The sequence below is a fragment of the Pinus tabuliformis genome, chromosome 3_1 (genome assembly GCF_031772625.1).
Source record: "Pinus tabuliformis cultivar Carrire ecotype Pingquan chromosome 3_1, CPIR1, whole genome shotgun sequence".
In the NCBI taxonomy this organism is placed as follows: domain Eukaryota; kingdom Viridiplantae; phylum Streptophyta; class Pinopsida; order Pinales; family Pinaceae; genus Pinus; species Pinus tabuliformis.
Window position 1 is genome coordinate 912,965,947 of NC_142301.1, and position 20,654 is coordinate 912,986,600.

A 20,654-nucleotide genomic window follows, 5' to 3' on the forward strand; every position below is an offset into this window, starting at 1 on the left:
ATATACTTCAAGGTTGCACTTATATGCTTACGGTGTATATTTGGTCTTGGAAAGATACCTATAAATCTCTAAGTCGAGATCTATTTGATCTAGATAAAAAGTGGAATACCCAAGCGACTGCAAATCCTTAAGAGACAAAGTTGCTAAGTCACTAGCCTAAATGGAAAATTCCTTGATCAACATTCTTCAACATAAATGTTTCTAAACTGGGATAGGGAAACATATTGTAAGATCAAGAGGGATAGCACTATTGGGTGCCTCGTAAATATTAATGGCCATGGTCAGCCTCTAGCATAAGTCTAGGCATTGGAAGAACCATTGTAGCTAAGTTGTGATTAAGTCCATTCGTGAGTGGCACATAGTGTAGAAAGGGAGAAATCCCTTATGAGAAACACCTTAATTGAGACATGGATGAAGCATGTTAATGAATGTCTTCCCTGCAAAAATAGGTGTAAGGCTCAATCTTATAGTCTTGAATTGCTTCGACCTTATTCAAATGGCTTGACAAATCCTTGGTGTGGAAACAATAGAGTGGGTGTTAAAGATTACACCTTATCATGATTGTGCTAGAAGAAGAATGACACGTCCTAGAGGGTATAATCCCATAAGCTATCAAATATTGCATAGAAGGAATGCCCTGCCTAACGAGCATCGGGCTAACATGGAAAGTCACCTCCTTGGAAAAACTTGATTTGATCAGGTAAGCATTGAAGCATCGAGCGGAAGGACCGTGGGTGACGTGTCCAGGGAATTCCATTCCGAAGTTTAAATAGGAAATGTGCGAAGGAGGATTCAGAGAAACTAATTTTAGGATGACTCGGCATAGGCAGTCATGGAAGGATTAAAGTGGCATACCAACCATGAGCGAGTTCATGCGGAGGTGTGGACCCACACTACACCTATGCCTAAAGATTGCTCCCTGGGAGCACAAATTGAAGCACACAAGTGACATAAGCGAGGCCATGGTGGCACACACATGAGCCTAACAATTGTTTTAGTGGTGCAATGGTAGATGCACTTCACAAATCATCCTGAAAAACTAAACTCGAAACATTTACAAATGTAAAAAGGGAGAGGAGTTGGGGTAATAGGCCCAACAGATGGGAAATATTATCGTTAGACATCAGTTCATCAAGTGGCCCAAAGATATGTGTGTGTGTGTGTGTGTGTGTGTGTAAGCATTGAATTTTAAAGCAAGGCGTGGGGCTATGGAACCTAAACCCATGAGTGGGTCAGCAGCCAATAGTAAAATTCTAAGTGGTGCTGGGATATTAGCCAGGGGGTATAGCCATGTGGTTTCCATGTGACTAAGATGATGAAGTGGCGCTATCTAATCCACCAAAATTGTAATGGACACATCTCTTGATCCAAAGGTTGGATTCAGGAAAATTTTTATATCATTAGAATCATATTGAAAGGATGAATGCAATGGTGTTGTTAATCTCAGGATTTAATTAAGTTTAAAACATCAAAAATTTTAGACCCCATTTCCATAACGACACCTTGGATCCTAGGTCAACATACTAACTGTCTTTCTCCTAACTTGTGTTTAGTAGGGGATTAGGAGGGGGGATATTATATAGTGGTATCAAAGCATCCAGGGTCAACACTTAGATTTGATGGGCCCTATCATGGGAAACTAACAATATAACCCCTGGAAGAATGCCTTATAATGATTTTAGAAATTAATTAAAGAAACCATTAGGCATTAAAAGTCGGCCTAAGAATGTTTGGCTACATATATGACTGACCTAGTTACTTTGTGATTTGTTTATGTAGCATGGACTAACAGTTGATATGTTTCCATTAATTTGATGAGATAACAATTTTGTTGACATATGTATACTTTGAGGACTATGCAAGCCTCTATATCAATAATTTTTTGATTGACTGACATCAGTATATTGATATGGATTATTTATTTCATCCATGGTTGTCATAACAATTTTGTGAAAGCAAGGTCATGTACATGATTTCTAATTATTTATATATATTAGGTCTATGTGTCTGAGAATTGTGTGTGAATGACAATACATAACATAAGATAACATCAAATTAAGATCAACCAAAATAGTAGAGCGTGCTACACCATAGATCCCAATGACTAAAAAATGATCACCAAGATGGTAAAATATAGCTCTGACCACACACCGCATGGCCATGAAGAAGAAATATCAGTTGGCCAATTGGGAGGGCCAAACTCTCTTGATTGGATGGATACTTTGAGGATCCTAGGAGCTAAGGTTAGAATTTTTAAAAAAGAAAATGAAAGATTGGTAAGAGCTTAGGAGAAGTAGGATGAAATCAATGCAGTTATCCTGCAAAACCTCTTGAACTTGCAGAGACAGAAGCAACATGAGATGGGAACTAGTCACAGAGGCATGCCTTCAGCAATAAAAGGAGAAAAAAAATGGAGAAGATGGTAGTAGGTCTAGGAAGAGGCATAGGAGGGAGAGTGAAGATAATATGAAGGGGAATGTACTACTAAGTACCCCAGAAGGAAGAGATAAGACTTATGTGCATCAATCTGGTGGATATTCCAGCTCTACTACCAGGAGTCACCACCATCACTCCATCATCATCATCATCCTCAAAGAAGGAGAGAAGAAGATTATATGTCATAAGAATTTAAGAAAGCGAAGTTTCCCACATTTGATGGAGATATGAAGAAATATGAAGATGCACATTCTCAATTGTTTGGCATAAGGAAAATTTTTAGAATCCATAATCATTTTGAAAACATAAAATCCAACATTGCCACCTATATTTTAAAAGGAGAAGAAGACATATGGTGGGAATATTTGAAGAACTTCAGAGGTATCACGAACGAGGAGTTTACCAGGTGTGAATTTGAAAGGCTCTTCAAAAAATATTATTTATTGGAGCGATACTCTGACAACAGAGTAAAAGAATTCTATGAGTTTAAGATGGAAGAAATGATGGATGACGAATATGTCACCAAGTTTCTGGAATTGTTAAGATATGTGCCATATCTTAGAGATGAAAAGGCCAATATTTAAAGGTTCAGTAGTGGGCTTCCTATGATATTCAAAGAATGAATTGAATTGTTGGAGCCTCAAACCTTAAATGATGTCATTAAGAAATTGAAATATTGCTATGAGAAGGAAAAGCGTAGGCCAGAGATCAAAGGCGACTGGAGAGAAAAGAGAAATGCTAGAAATAAAAATAAATAGCCTAAGAAAGACATGGAAAGAAAGGAATGCATACACCTAGCTAAAGAAAATCGATCTCAGCCGAAAATCAGTATGGTTTCCAAGGGTAATGTGCAATAGCCTGTAGTAGAGTAGCACACAGCTAAGACAAAAGAGCAAATGAAATGTTGGACGTGTGGTGAAAACCACCCGAAAAGTGACTTCCCAAATCAAAGGAACACAAGGCCTAAGATTTACAGTGCCTAGGAAGCTTGTACAGTGGGGGGTGTAGATCAACGTTTGCCTAGACTTTACGCAGCCATGGACACTCACTAGGAAGACCACCAAGCATCTATCATCGATATGGGAGGTAAGTTGTGTAATCGAATTATTTCCATTTTAATTGACCCTGGTTCTAACTATAGGTATGTCAACCCAGAGCTTGTCAAAAGATGCAAATTGACTATGGATTTTCTCAGAGAGTCATGGTTGGTTTAATTGGAAACCAACACAAAGACAAAAGTTAGTCATTGGGTGAAATCATGTGCATTTGAACTCAGTGGCATGTTCACAACAACACATTTCAATTTGTTTCCATTGGGTGAAACCATGTAAACTTTGAAACGAGAACTGATACGATTACCCCTTTTTTTGAGGTAGCAAAAAAGTCAATCGATTTTGAAAAGCACTGATTCAGAATACATATTTTTTTGTACCATGTTTTTGACACTTTAATTTTTTTTATGTATCAAACATCAACAATTTTTTCAAAATGTTGGTGTTTTTCAGGCAGATTTTGAAAATTGTTGATGCAACATCAACCACTTCTTTTATATGGTTTATTAATGGTGGATAATTTTTTTAAATGTTGGTGATTTTCATGCAGATTTTGAAAAACATTCGACATTTTTTTAAAGACATTTTTGACACTTTAAATTTTCTTATGCCCTTAGTATGCACATATTTTTTTTAAAATGTTGATTATTTAACAATTTTAAGTTGTCTTATTTCTCTTCTTGTTTTTCACCTTAGGATATTAGTTTTTAAAGGGTTTTCCAAACATGTGTTATTTTGTTTTTTTTTGCAATGCTTTTTAATAATGAAAATTTTAAATTATTTTGCAAAATAAATAACAAATAAAAACATGTATATATATATCTATATATATATATATATATATATATATATATATGATCAAAATTAACGTGTAAAAAAAAAATTGAAAAAAATAAATAGAATTATTTCAAAACATCCAATGTTTAAAAAAAATAAAAATAAAATTTTAACCCAAAACACAGAAGAATAAAAATAATTTAAAAAGAAAAAGAAAAAGAAAAAAAAAAACAGACGTTGAAATTTAAAAAAATAAATATAAAACACAAACATTATAAACAACATAGAACATAAAATAATAATAATAATTAAACAAAAATTAAAAATATAATAGAAAAAATAAAAATAAAAATAAAAAATTTACTTACCTTAATAAAAATAAACAAAATCAAAATTTGAATGTCAGGGCTTGGGAGGCTGATTCTCAGAATCGACCTGGGCCAAAGCCGGAATCGGCGTGCCAAGCCCTAGGTCATTGACTGATGGGTTGGGCGGCCTTGGCAGCTGCGCGAAGCCGCCAAGGCTGCCTAGCCCAGGACCGCTCACCCATTGGGCTGGGCAGCCTTGCCAGCTCCACGAAGAGCTGCCAAGGTCGTCGAGCCCAGTGGCCAAGTGGCCCTGGTCTGGCCATCCGATTCATGGAATCTATTCGACCAACCCAAGGCCACTCAGTCGTTGGGCTGGGCAGCCTTAGCAGCTGCGCCCGTAGTGTCCAAGGCTTCCGAGCCTAATGTCAAGCGGCCCTGGGCTGGCCGGCCTGAACACGCAACCGCCAAGGCCACCCAACCCAGCCCAATCGCTGAGCGGCCCTGGGCTAGCCTGCCATAGCGTGCAACCGCCAAGGTCGCCCAGCCCAGGGCCGCTGGGTTGGGCGTCCTTGGCAGCTACACGTGCAGCTACCAAGGTCGCCCAGGGCTTGGCAGGTCAATTCCGAGAATCGGCTTGGGTCCAAGTCGATTCTCAGAATCAGCCTACCAAGCCCTAACATTCAAATTTTGATTTTTTTTTTTTAATTTTTATTAAAGCTAGTAAATGTTTTTTTGGTATGTTTTATGTTTTTTAATAATATTTTTTATTTTTTTATTTAATTGGAATTTTTACTTCTTTTTTTTTTACTTTTTTTTAAATTATTTAAAATCCTTTCTATTTTTTTTTGGTAAATTTTCTAATATATTCTTTTAAATTATAATTTTTTTTAATATTTTCTTGTATATCTATTTAATTTTTTTATAGTGTTTTTACTTTTTTATTAAATTTTATTTGGAGTTGTCTTTAATGTGACTTTTTAGACTTTCTAGTGTCGGAATCCGGCAGAAAATTTTGAGGTAAAATCTTGATTTGTATTATTTAAACTCATTTTTTCACTGCATATATGGATTCAGCACTGTCAAAAACTCCAATGCACTTCGAATGTGCACGAGTTACCCATCAAGCTTGTGATTTAAATAAATTCCTACTGAATTTTAGAGAAATTAGACCGGAAAAAACACACCAGAAAAGATTTCAAAAAGTCGCACTAAAGACAACTCGTTTTTCTTTAACTTTTTATTCCTTTAGGTTAATTTTTTTTTTTGTAATTTTTTTTGTTTGATTTATTTATTTTCTTTCTATATATATATATATATATATATATGTATGTATGTATGTATATATATTTGCTTTTTTATATGTATTTTAATTTTTTATGTTCTAATATATATTATTATTTTTTTGTTATTTTTTTTCTTTGTGTTTTTATATTTTTCAATGATTAATTTTTTGTTTTCATTTTTTTTCCATTTTTTTTAATTATATTTTTTTTAACTTTTTGTGTGTGTGTGTGTGTGTTTTTTTAATGTTTTAATCTTTCTGTTCTTTTATATTTATATTTATATTTATATTATTTTGTTTTATTTTATTTTTTCGTATGGGGTCTGTGTCGATCCTTGACTAGTAACCCAATCTCGTTATGTCTCAATTTGATTGTTGATTTTAAAGTTTCCATTATAAAAGATCGAGTCTTCCCTCACAATGTGTCAATTTCATGGTTGGTATTTAAGTTTTCATTATAAGGGGTCGAGTTTGCTTACACTATGTGTATATTTGATGTTTGACTTTTAAATTTTTGTTGCAATGTGTCAAGTTGTCCTAGCCTACGATTTTAAAGTAGTCATATTTTTAACATTTAAAAAAGAAATTACTCTTGGTATAATGACTTTCATTCGGGTGTTCATTTTTAAAGTGTTTTTAGTCATAAAAAAATTCATAATGTCATGGTCGAAAATTTGTCAAAATTTTAAAATTTTCCGACATTTCAGTATTCCAACATCAACATTTTTTGTTTTTGAGTTGTTTTTAGGTTGTTTTTCAAGTTTTTTTGGGATTTTTTGGCTAGAGTTCTCATTTTGAGTTTACAGTTCCCATTTCAAAGTTTAAATTGTTGTGAGTATAACATAATATTAGGTATGGACTGGTTGTACATGCAAAGTTTAAATTGTTGTTAGTATAACATAATATTAGGTATGGACTGGTTGGGCAAGAAGAAATCGAAATAATGAAAAAATATTAAGTGATATAGCAATATGAAGATGTGTTTCTGCAAACATACCTAAGTTACCTTCTCATAGGGAAGTTGATTTCTCTATTCAATTAGTGCCTGGAGTAGCACCAACATCCAAAGCATCATACCGAATGAGTATGATAGAGCTAGTTGACTTAAAAGAAAACTAAAGAAGGATGGGATGCTTCGATGATGTATTAACTACAGGAAATTAAATAAAGTAACCATTAAGAACCGGTATCCATTGCCATTGATTGATGGTTTATTCGATCAATTGAGAGGAGTAGTAGTATTCACCAAGATCGATTGATATCTGGATATCATCAACTGTGCATCAAAGAAGAAGATATCCATAAAACTAAATTCAGGATAGGATACAAGCAGTAGGAGTTTGTAGTGGTAGCCTTCAAACTTACCAATGCACCTGCGACCTTTATGTGCATTATGAGAAGTGTATTGCACCCTTATTTGGACAAGTTTGTCATAGTCTTCGTGGATGGAATTTTTGTTTATTCAAGGACCATGGAGGAGCACAAAGAGGATTTGGAAGCAGTACTGCAATTCTTAATAGAGGATGATCTTTATGAAAAGCTTAGTAAATGCAATTTCTTCTAGTCACAAATTCATTACTTGGCACATATTGTCCCAAGGGAGAGAGTAGCAGTTGACCAAGAGAAGATTAAGGCTATCATGGAATGACCAACACCAAAGAATGTGAATGGAGTCAAATCATTTGTGGGATTGGCAGGCTACTATAAGAGATTCATCAGGAACTTCTCCAATATAGGCCACCCCATTACATCCTTTCAAATGAAAAGAAATAAATTCGAGTGGACAACTAAATGTGTAGCAAGCTTTGACCACTTGAAGCAATTTCCCACTAATGCACTCATGTTGAGGATTACAAATACGGATAAAGATTTTGTAGTATGCATAAATGCCTGCAAGGAAGGACCCAGTGGAGTATTGATGCAAGAAGGTAAAGTGGTTTTCTATGAGTCACATAAATTAAATGGACATCAGCTAAATTATGTGACTCATGATCTAGAGTTAGCTGTCATTATTCATGCATTGAAGATGTGGAGGCATTATTTCATCGACAAAAAATACACACTCATGACAGATCATGGCGGCCTCAAATGCTTATTTCATCAACCTAAGTTGAATGCTAGACATGTTAGTTGGCTGGCTACAGTTACCGAGTTTGACTTTGAAATCAATAATATCAAAGACAAATAAAATTGAGTAGTTGATGCACTAAGTGGAAGGATTCAATTGAATCACCTAGAATTTATAAGCTCTTACGAAGTGGACCTAGTAAAAAGGAAAATATCAACAAGTGAAGGAAAAGTTGCAGCAAGAAGGTGAGGATGAGGAACATCATCTCACAAGTGATGGCTTAGTTAGATTCAAGAAAAAAATCTACGTACCAAATAACGATGATTTGAAGAGGCTTATAGCGAGAGCGTTTCATGAACCACCATATTCCATCCACTCGGGATATCAAAATACTCTCATGACCATCAAAAGGTTTTATTATTGTCTTAATTTAAAGAATAAAGTGGTTGATTTTGTTGCTAAATGCATAACATGCCAACAAGTGAGAGATGAATGCAAACATCCAACAAGTTTATTATATCCCATTCCCATTCTAGAATGGAAGTGGGAATTAATATCTACGGATTTCATGATAGGATTACCAAGAATCTCTAGGCAACATGATTCCATTATGGTGGTGATTGATAAGTTGAGCAAGGTGGCTCATTTTGTGGTGGTCAAATCCACCAACTCGGCAAGTGAGGTAGCTCAAATTTTTATAAAGGAAATCATGAGGTTGCATGGAACCCCCAAGAATATTATCTCAAGTAGAGATTCCAAGTTCGTTTCCATGTTTTGGAAGGAGCTCTTTCCAGGTTTAGGGACTGAATTGGAATTCAATGCATCCTATCATCCACAAATAGATGGGAAAATAGAGAGGGCAAATAGGATCCTAGAAGACATGATGAGAATGTATGTTATGCACCAACCCAAGAAGTGAGAAGCATATCTTCCTCTTGTAGCATTTGCATACAACAACGGGTATCAGGAATCCATAAAAATGAGCCCATTTGAGCCACTATAAGGAAGTACTTACAATACTCCTATCAATTGGAGGGATCCAACGAATACGGTCCTTATTGGGCTTGATTTGTTAAAAGAATTGGAATAAAAAATGCAGGTCATTAGATATAATTCGAAGGTGGCACATGACAAGAAAAATATCTATGTGAATCAGCATAGGGTGCACAAAGAGTTCCATGCTGGGGAACACGTGTATTTGCGGATTAAACCCAAGAAAATTTCCTTAAAAATCGAGTCATGTGCCAAATTAGCACCTCGGTTTTTTGGAACTTTTGAGATCTTTGAAAGGATCATACCAATGGCCTATACGCTTTCCTTACCTCGATCAATAAAATTCCTTGATGTTTTCCATGTTTCTTTGCTTAAAATATATGTACAAGATTCTAATCATGTGATTGGTTTCTCTATGCCTCATGTGGAACGAAAGGGAGAATTCTAGCTAGAGCTACTATGCATCCTAGATTGGAGGAGAATCATGCTCCAGAATCCAGCAATAGAGAAAATCAAAGTGCAATGGTGGCACTTTGGGCCCAATGAAGCCACTTGGGAAATGGCTGACTCAATGAGGGAAATGTATCCTTTTTTGTTGTTGTTGGTTAAAGTAAATGAATGAATTATAAATGTTGTATGGATCTATGTATATAAAGCTCCATAAATAATATGTGTTTATTTTAAGCATGTTTTTTGTGTCACATAATGGTAAAGAACATTGAGGATGGTGTTCCCCTAAGGGGGAGGGGTTTGTAATAGCCAAATTCCTTAACCTCATCTACATAATGTAAATACCTTTATAAAAGAAATATAGGCTGAGTTATGAGACACATATTCCAAAGACCAAGGAGGGTAATTGTTAGGGATTTAATTTCTATGATAACCAAGGAGGTTGGTAGGCATGCATTATGATTGAGCTGAAGCAAGCCATTAAGAGGAACTTGGATAAGAGGAAAAGCATTATGGTTCCTTGGACGAAAATGTAAGAAAAAGAGGACAAAAAAATAAATAAATGGGATGACAGTGTCGTTTAGCAATTATGCCCAGAGTACACAAGCGAGGAGTGGGACTTTGAGGTTCAATCAACATACAACAAAGGGAGAGACATGGAATGACCTAACAGGTCAGGAAGGTCCTGCATAGACTTTAGACAACATGGAAAGTAGCCATTTTGCTAAAGAAAACATAGTCATGGAAAGGAAGGGGAGGATGCACACAAGAAAGGAAGAGGTGAAACAAAGGGGGGATCTTAGAGTTTAGCACCACAATGAGCAGAGAAAGAGGAGTGAAACAACAACAAGGGAGTAGATGGTTTTCAGTTGGAAAGGAGCTAGGGAGGAAATCACTCCAGGTTGGGAAAAAATTACCTCTCGATTCCCGAGTGGATAGAGGGCAAAGATGGTGATTCTCAATAAATCTCAAAGGGCTGGGTGGAGGAATTATTCTCGGAGAAATTCCTGGGGGATATTTGGATGGATTCTTTATTGTATGTTTGATTTTATTGTGTTATGGAGTCTCTAAGTTGGTTAGAGACATCAAGTCTCTAGATTCCCTATGCTTTGTTGCTTACGACTCAATTGGAGGGTGGAGGTGGATACATTTCTGGAGTCCCTGTAGCAATTGAAATTTGTGTTTCACCCCTTAATAAAAGGACCCCTCAATCTCTGAAATATGGCTCAGGGATGATAGCTGCAAGAGAGAACTGCCTATAACTATCTATGGTTTGGCGGAGAGTCATAGTCCCAAACTTAGTTGCCCAAAAAGATTCATAAGATAAGTGTTTCTAAAGTATTCTGTCTGTTAATGAATGAGAATTGTATTTATATTTGAAATGATTTCATTAATACATGAGATATGGTTGTGTAACTCATACTTACAATATTGACTAGTATGTCGTGTTCTTGTTTTAAAGGCGTTGTGATAGTGTGTGAGAATAATGGCAAGGCATAGAATTATTTATCATGAGCATTATTATTATTTATTGCAATATGTTTGCTATGTTGATTTCAATATTTTATGATAACACTTAAATTGTCGATTGATAGTATGGTTTTGGTCTGTAGTTTTGTATCGGTAAAGATAAAACCCAAATAAACATTACTATTTTGTGTTGTGGATGACTCTATCTCGGGGGTTGGAATGACTTGGTTTATGCATTGTAACTCCCATAATGTTGCACCCACAATATGCTCATGGTGATGTCAAGTCTCCCAAGGCTGAGTGCCATTTTCTATATGTGGTTTCAATGTGGAGATGGTGTGATAAATCCTTTCCTGAATGGTTGGTTGTAGCCATGGAGCACAACCTTATTGTTACCTTGCTAGTGGGAATTTATATATTGGTTACTTTATCAATAGATTTCTTGGAAAACACCTCATGATTGGTTGTATCATTGTCCTCTATGCAGAAAACACTGGTATACATATATGTATACACATGTTTAGTTATAGTACGCACTGGATAACGTTGTGGTGTATTATGTGAGCATTGTAGGCTCTACAGGAGTCACCAAGCCAGACATGAGGGATAATTAACGATTATCTATGCAACCATGCCTAGAATTCCATGTCCCTTAAAAGGGAATGCTTGTAACCTTGAAATATTATCTATCACGTGTATATACATAATATTCATGCTTGCAATTGGACTTAAAAATATGAATCCCTATTTCCTTGAGGAGTGTTTATCTCCTTGTAGTCCTTTTGGAACCATAGGCTTCATGGTTGCTCTTATATGCTTGTAGTGTATTTCTCATCTTGGAAAGAGACCCGTTAATTTGTAAGTCGAGATGTATTTTATCTCAGTAATAAGTGGAAGACCCAATGGACTGTTGATCCTTAAGAGATAAAGTTGATAAGTCTCTGCCCTAAATGGACGAATCCCTGATCAACGTTGCTTAGCACAAACATTGCTAAGCCAAGAATGGGAACCCTACTGTAATCTCATGAGGGATAGCATCAGTGGGTGTCTTAGTAAATCTTAATGGCCATGGTCATCCTCTTGCATAAGTCCAAGCATTGACAGAACCATTGCAACAAAGTTGTCATTGAGTGCATTCATGAGTGGTGCATAGTGTAGAACAGGAAAAATCACTTATGAGAACCAGCTTAATTGAGTCATGGATGAAGGTTGTTAAGGAATGGATTCCTTACAAACATAGTTGTAAGGATCAATATTACAGTCTTGAATTGCTTCAACCGTATCTGAATGGCCTGACATAGCCTCAGTGTGGAAAGAACAAAGTGGATGTTACATATTACACCTTATCTTGATTGTGCTAGTGGAAGAACTGTGACATGTCCCGAGGGTATAATCCTAGACGCTATCAAAGATTATGTAAAAGGAACGCCTGGCTGACGAGTAATAGGCTAATGTGGCAAGTCACCTTTGTGGAGACTCTCAATTTGATCGTGTACAAGCTAAAGCATCAGACAGGAGGACCCGGGTAGACATGTCCCGAGACTTCTATCCCAAAGCTTAAATAAGAAGTGCATGCAAGAGGATCGAGAGAGAGTAACGTTGGGATGACTCGACACAGGTAGTCATGGTAGGAGTAAAGTGGTGGACCAACCGTGAGTGAGGTTGCAAGAAGAGGTGAGGACCGATACTACACCTAAGGCTGAAGATTATTCCTTGTGAGCACAAAGCAAAGTGCACAAGTGAAAGGGGCATATTGATGTAAGTTGGGCCATGGTGGCATACACGTGAGCTTGATAGTTCTTTCAGTGGTGCAAGGGTAGACCCACTTCATAGTCCAGCCCAGAAGACTGACCCCAAAATATTTACAAGTGTAAAATGGGAGAGAAGTTGAGGCAACATGCCCGGGAAACGAGAAATATTGCCAGCAGATAACAATCTGTCAAGTGGCTTGAATATATATAAAGACACACACACACACACACATATATATATATATATATATATATATATAAGCATTGCATTTTAACACAAGGCACAGGGTTGTGGAACCTAAACCCATGAGCGGGTTAGTAGCCAATAGTTAAATGCCAAGTAGTTCTGGGAGATTAGAGAGGGGGTATAACAATGTGGTTGCCATGTGGTTAAGACAATGATGTGGTGCTATCTAATTTTCCAGCACTGTAATGGGCACATCTCTTGATCCAAATATTGGATTGAGTAAAAATGGTATATCACCATAATCATCTTGACAAGATGAACGCAATGGTGATGTTAATATTGGGCTTTAAGTCATTTGAAAACATCGAAATATTTAGACCCCATTTCTATAATGACACCTTGGATCTTGGGTTAGCATAGTAATTGTCCTCCTCCTAACATGTGTTTAGTAAGGGATTGGGAGGGTGGGGCGTTGCATTAATGATACATAAGACACACAACAAGAGGTAATAATATCCATGGGAGAGCTAATTGAGAAGTGTGAAATATATATAAACTATAAATAATAACTCTAAATTAAGATTAATTTAAATCTATAAATTAAAATAATAATAATTCATATTTAAAACCATTATATTTCAAATTTTCATATTTAAATGTAATTAATAAATATACAAAAATTTAATACTTACAATAAACAACACTCTCTCTCTCTCTCTCTCTCTCTCTCTCTCTCTCTCTCTCTCTCTCTATATATATATATATATATATATATATATATATAAGCTATGCATACCATATTAAAAAAATAAATTATATAAATACCATATTAAAAAAATAAAGTATATAAATTATAAAACATGTCAAAGAAAAATGACAAGTGCGTATTTATGTAAAACTATATATTATCATAGTCATCAAAGACATGATAATGGAATGTTATGTACTAAGAGATTCTAGCTTCATATCCCTCCTATTTACCTATGTTTGAAAAAGGAACATGAAGAAGTAAATCTGAAATTAAGATGAATTTCTAGTAGTGATATTTACAATAAACAATAATAGTTTCTATATTACACCAGAACTAAGCCAAATTTTCTCTCATCTAAATCCCTTGAATTCACATAAGAATTTTGGCCCTAAAACTAAACTAGTGATGAATGCTATTTCTTATAAATCAACATTATATATCTTCCTTCAAACTCCTTACATTAGGTGAACTAAAGCAATAAACATAAAAGACAAAAACAAAACCACATGCAATAATCAATTAAAACAATTTTTCTATATTAACAATTATTTAAATAATTTTTAGATATTAAATTAACATAAAATCTATTATCTTTCACCAACTAAACTATCTAATAAAGATATTGCTCAAAAATCACCATTATATATCTTCAAACACCTTACATTAAAGATCAAATGGTGAACTAAAACCATAAGCATAAAAAAAGTGATAAAATCACATGTAATGATAAATTAAAATAAGTATTCTATATTAATAATAAACTAAATAATTATAATATATTAAATCATGAAAAGATAAAAAATAATTATCATATTTTATATAATTAAAATATCTTAAGTTATGGGGTGGTAGGAGGGGAGAGATCCTATCAAATCTCAAAAAAATCAAGAAGTAAATTATTCCTCGGGTCTTGGAAAAAGGATGTAAAATTTAGCTCAAATATACGGGCTTGTGCTTGGTTTTTAATTAGCCAAACATCGGGAAATTTCTAGCATAGTATCCTAAGAGATACTCTTATCACCATTCAATATTTACAAAATGGCTCTCTTTCTAAGAGCAACCATCTAAGTCTTCTATTGCACATAATTCTCAATATCATGGATTCCTTCACTAATAAGGTCTTCTATCACATTTTGAGAACTCAAAACAAGGACGTTGATGAGTAGGCAAATAAGGCTTGTCTCTTAGAAGCTGGAAAGATAATCATCAATAGTGAGCCTAGATGGAAAACTTTTGCATAAAGAGTCTAGAATTTCAATTGGGCTTAGACACTTTCAACCATCTCCCAACTCCGGTTGTCCCTTTGTGGCTCAGCTTCCCCTCTTCTATTGTTCCTTCAATTTCTTAGGGAGCTTTTCACTCTTCTTCGGGACCTTTTAGAAAATCCCTTTGGCTCAATTGTTGCTTTGGCTCTTTGAAGCTTAGTCCCTTTCCTTTTTCTTTGGCTATTATGGAGCACAACAGTCAAATTCCAATGAGTTCAAGCAACACTAGTGCAGATAGTCTATGCCCACACCCACATGTTAAATACCAAGCTGAAACCAATGACCTGGAATATTCTCCAACGATCCAATACTATCATGGTCTTGGTTGAGGAATTGCAAAAACTTCAAGTCCAGGTTAATCGTCAAGAGGATGAGATTGAAGCCTTACATTGTCAAATGGTTGAGCTTCAACTTTAGAGAAATAATGAGGAATAACGGAGCATTGTGAAGAATTCTCTTGAAGACCAGTATGACAACATGTCTATTGATCTCCCTCGGCCCCCACCCCTTAACTTATGTTCTCATTCTGTAACGTTGTGTTTTTGTCTAGACAATTTTGTAGAGTTAATAGTTGTAACTTAGTTGATAAAATGTATGTCAACAATAACTTGTTTGATGATAATTTTTTCCCTTCGCTTTTGTTCAACAAGAAAAATTGACATCTTAGATTACAAAGTAACTTTCACTGAATATTTTAATATTTTCAAAACTCAAATTTATTAGCAAAATTATTCATTATTATCCAAAAAAATATGTGGTTAAATGTTAATATTCTATGACCAAACTTCAAATATAATCACATCCTTAATCCAAAACCTTAAACATAATCAAATTCCTAATTTTTCGAGATAATCAACCTCCTAAGTTTTTCTAATTGCTTTTTTATGATTAAAAATAAATAAATTATAATTATTGAAAAATTAATTAACTTTATAAATCAAATTAGATAAAACCCTTGAAAAAGGTTATCAAACGTCATGTAGAACATGCGGTAATTACTCTCTTTATGATTAAAAAAATTCTAATTCTAATTATTGAAATTTTAATTAACTTTATAAATCGAATTAGATAAAACCCTTGAAAAAGGTTATCAAACCTCATGGAGAGCATGTGGTATTGTCCGTCTAGAACTAGTGAGAAACACATACTCGCGCCTCTCCCACATGGTGTACTTGCACGGCATTCATGTGATGATTTGATAGAAAAACAAATATAGAGAATTTTTCGGATTTTTTTAGTACGAAAAAAATTTGATAGTATTAATAGCCAATAATGATATAAATAATGAGTATGATTTGATAGAAAAGCAAATATAGAAAAATTTTTGGATTGTTTTTAGTACATATGATTTGATAGAAAAACAAATATAGAAAATTTTTTGGACTTTTTTAGTACGAAAAAAACTTGATAATATTAATAACCAATAATCATATATGAGTGTAGACAGAGATAGGAGAAATAACGTCGCTGTACAGCCAAAAGGGGAATAGTGGAAAGCAAATTGCGTGGAAGCAAAAGGCACCTACTTGCACGGGAAGAAGAAGTCTAGAGGGAAAATAAGAAACAGTGCTTTAACCAGATTGATAACCTGATTAAGGAAAAACCTCAATAAAGGTCAAAAACAGCCAGCAGGACTAGCGAATGCCTTATGTACACAAAAAAGATTGCATTGTAAACATCCCTGGGAGGTAATGTAAACCATTGGAATTATGAGCCCTGAGTTTAAGCGTACCTTTTTATCTCCATTTCCCAATTGAGTTAGGAGTCCTCTCGGATTAACATAGGAATGAAAAATAATATATAATACTGATTTCTCAGTGCTCACCAGTACCACCATTGAGCTCCCGTGAGCGCTTCGATTCGGCAACATCGTTTACAGGTATAAGTTATAACCATCGTTTCTTTTTCTCTCTGGTATAATTAGTTTGAGGCATCGTTTCAAATGGAATTGCTTTTCGTTTAAGTAAAGTAGAAAACAATGATGGTTCCTGGGTACCGCAAGTACAAAGGATGTAATACTGATATATTTAGTTAAACCCTGAATTCAAGAATCTAAATTAAATTATCTTTATTATTTAATTTGTATGGTAGGTTCATAGGTCATGGAAGAAGTGAAGCAGCTGTTATCATGGTCGTTGCTGGAGCTGGAGCGATCTGAAGCTAGGCTGCTGCATCTCCAGGAGATGTTGGCAGCTACTCGCACAGAACGAGACGAAGCACGAAAGCAGCTGTCAAATCTCGGGGTAGATTACTGCAATATAGTAACGAATACACAGAAAAAAGGCGTCACGTCTATGGATCGATCCCAGTGCCCTGACACCAAACTGGCCGGCGCAGACCTTAATGTCGACCCATATTCAACCTTGGATTACGATTCCTCTCCACACCAATTCCTCTGGAATTCTACCCCCGCCCACCACTTCGACCTCCCACCACACCGACTTCCGACTTCGGATCTAGAGTTCGAGTGTTCGAATCTCATGGAGTTAAAGGATCAACCCTTTTATGACCAGAACGGGCAGCAGCTAAGTTTAGTCGAACGGCAACAATCCGATGTGCAGCAGCAGTTCGAATCCCATCTCCTCGCCTCTCCTCCTTCCATTCTCGGCAGCACCATGTCAGCCCTTCTGCCAGAGCCACCTGAGGCGAACCTTGAGGTGAGGCAAGACACGTTGCCTGAGAAAGGTAAGCTGTTGCAGGCTGTCATGCAAGCCGGGCCGCTCTTACAGACGCTGCTCTTGACAGGCCAACTGCCTCAGTGGAGACATCCACCCCCTACCCTGGATTCTGTTGAGCTCCCCAAAATATCCATGTCCTCGTTTCCTAATTCTCCACCACCCATCGGTCCCCTGGTACATCATAGGCCTTCTGCACAAGGACCTGCTGATGCTCTTCATGTGAACTCCGCTGCGTCCTCTCCTCATCACAGCCTCTGCCCACGCACCACAATTAAGAAATCCCCGATTTCGGCAGTCAGCACTTCTGCGCAATCCAGCTCAGCAGCTGCATTAAACTCCTCCAAATTGTTGTTGGTCCCAGTGTTAAACTCACTAGACTCTGCCATCACAAGAAGCCCTGCTTTAAAGTTTGCCAAGATAAACCGAAACATATTACAATAATCCCTTTCTGGAGAGAGCAGAGGATCCTTGAGGTTGATGTTTGTATTAAAGATCATTAATTGAAAACTATTCGGCTCCGAAAGCTTATTTCGTGGATCTAAAGTATGGCATTTCATTAAATTTGTATGGATACTGTACGCTGTAATCTTCCTGCGAAGAAAACACACCAAATCTATTCTAATATTGATTGTGTCCTCTTCCATTCTATTTTAATATTGGCTGTGTACTCTTCCATCGAAGCAGCAACATATTTTAAAAAACTAGCAAATTTTGGTTGTGTGCCCTTCCTTCGAAGCAGTAGCATAGTTGTCTAAAATTTTGGTTGTGTGCTCTTCCATCGAAGCCGCAGCATATTGGGACAAACTCAAAATTTCTAAATCAGTTTACATGATTTTTATGTTAATTAGCAGGAGCAATTGGGAAGAGGCGTAATTTTTGTTTTTGTTTTTTCTTTTATTAAATGTTGTCAGACCGGTTTAGATTCATTTTAATAGTTTTTTTATAGATTCGGGGTTTAGATGGATGTAAGTTGGTTTTTATATACACATATACCATATTTAGGCTAGATCCATCTTCCTCTCTCTTCCCCCTCCTGCTCTACTCTCAACCTCCCTCTTTCCTTCTCTCTCTCCAGTCCTCTGTCTCCCACCCTTCTCTCTCTACCTCCAACTCTCTCTCCCTCTCTCTTCCACCCTTGCTCTACTCTCAACCTCCCTCTTTCCTTCTCTCTCAAGTCCTCTCTCTCCCACCCTTCTCTCTCTCTACCTCCAACTCTGTAAGTATCTCCCTCCCTCTCTCCTTCTCTCTCCCCCCTCCGTCTCTATTTCTCCCACTCTCTTTTCCCTTTCTCTCTCCCTCTCTTTCATCTCATTTTCTGGCTTTCCTCTTCTCCTCTCTCCCTCTCTTTTCATCTCTCCCTTGTCACACTCTCTCTCTCTGCCACTACCTATCTACGTCTTTGTTCTTCCCTCCCTCTCTATCCCCTCCAACTCCATCTCTCTCTCTCTCTCTCTCCCCCTTCTTTTCTCCCTCCCCTCCTCTCTATTTTCACCCCTCTATCTCCCTCTCTTACACCTCCATGTCTTTCTCTCTCTCTCCACCCAGTGTCATTATCTCCCCCCTTTATTCCATGTAATCAATGCTATGTGTAATGTCTAAAATATTTAACATTTTTTTTATTACAATCTTACTTTGACATTGACTATAATGATTCCATAACTATATTTAAATTTAATTAATAAGCACATAAAAACTTAATACTTACAATAAACTTACAATATAACAAGTTTTTTAACCATGGATATCCACACCCACTTTACCATAAATATTATTAACTTGTAAATAGGTTTGATTACAATACCATGGATTATCAATACCACATGCCCAAAAACCATAATTCATTTCACAAACCAAAATTAGTTTAGTATTGACCAATGCAAATTATAATATTAAACTTTGAAAAATAAATATTTATTTTTCAATCTTATTAAAAAAATCATTTTCACACATTTGATTGGGCCATAACTTGAAGTTCTTATTGTAACCTTTGCAAAATATAATGCCATGTTGATAATTGTCTTACATATTTTATGTCATAACTTATGGACGTGGTTCCAATATTCATGCATGATTTTTAGATATTTGTGTAGTGATTTTTTGTTCTTAAGTTTTTCAAAAAAACCATCCAAAAATAAAATATTTGAAAATAACTTATACTCAAGTAAATGACATATCTACATTCAATTACTTCCCACCATAATTTAAGCAAATCTTTGCATAAAAAATGGATAGGAATGAGTTGTAAAACATATGCTTACAAGAGTTACTTCCTACCATTATTCATATAGGAGTAAAATTGTAAATGTGTAGACAACTAGTGGTCGCTGCCCACTAAAATTTATATAAGTTCTGCTTGAGCAAGCAATTTACTTATCCATTTCACCTCCCAAAGCAAGACTATAGGTCCATTTGTCTATCAACCATTATTAATTTAGCATTGACCAATGTAACTTGTAATTATTTATGCAATTTTTCCCAAAGCATCATTTCTACTTCCAGTGGGAGGGGCTAGGTTGTCGTGCAAAACCAAATTACAATATAACAAATTGAATTTTATTATTTTAATTATTTTATTATTAATTGAGCCAATATTCAAATATTTACACTACAACATCTCCACCATACTAGTCTCTATATTAGTTTTAATCTTTCATTATTTTTTTATTAAACAGACAAATTTCAAATGTTAAACATTTATGCCTATGCAACTACCATATAGACTCACTTAAGAGAGCGTTGCCAACAAAAATCAAAAGTGAAATAAAGAAAGAAGTGAGAGAAATAGACTCAAACTCATTTTGTGAACCTATAAAACTTAAATCTGCCTAGAGAAAATAACAAATATTCTGACCAACCACCTAAACTAAACTGAATTAACATAATAAAATATATATATATTATTATAAAATTTTAATTTTAATTAAAATATTTAAATTTAATTAATAAAAAAATAATACACATCATACATGTATCTAATAATATATAGTGTTCTCTTTTAAACGTTTGTAATATTATTATTTTATTATTTTCCTAAAATCTATATAATATTTTTCTTCCTAATGAGTAATAAAAGTTTTTAACAAAAATATGCACATCATCAAAATTATGTAACCAAAAAATTGTAAAGAAGTGTGTGTCAATTTTATGTAAAGAGGAAGAAAAAATGGTTGGACTTATAAAGGTATA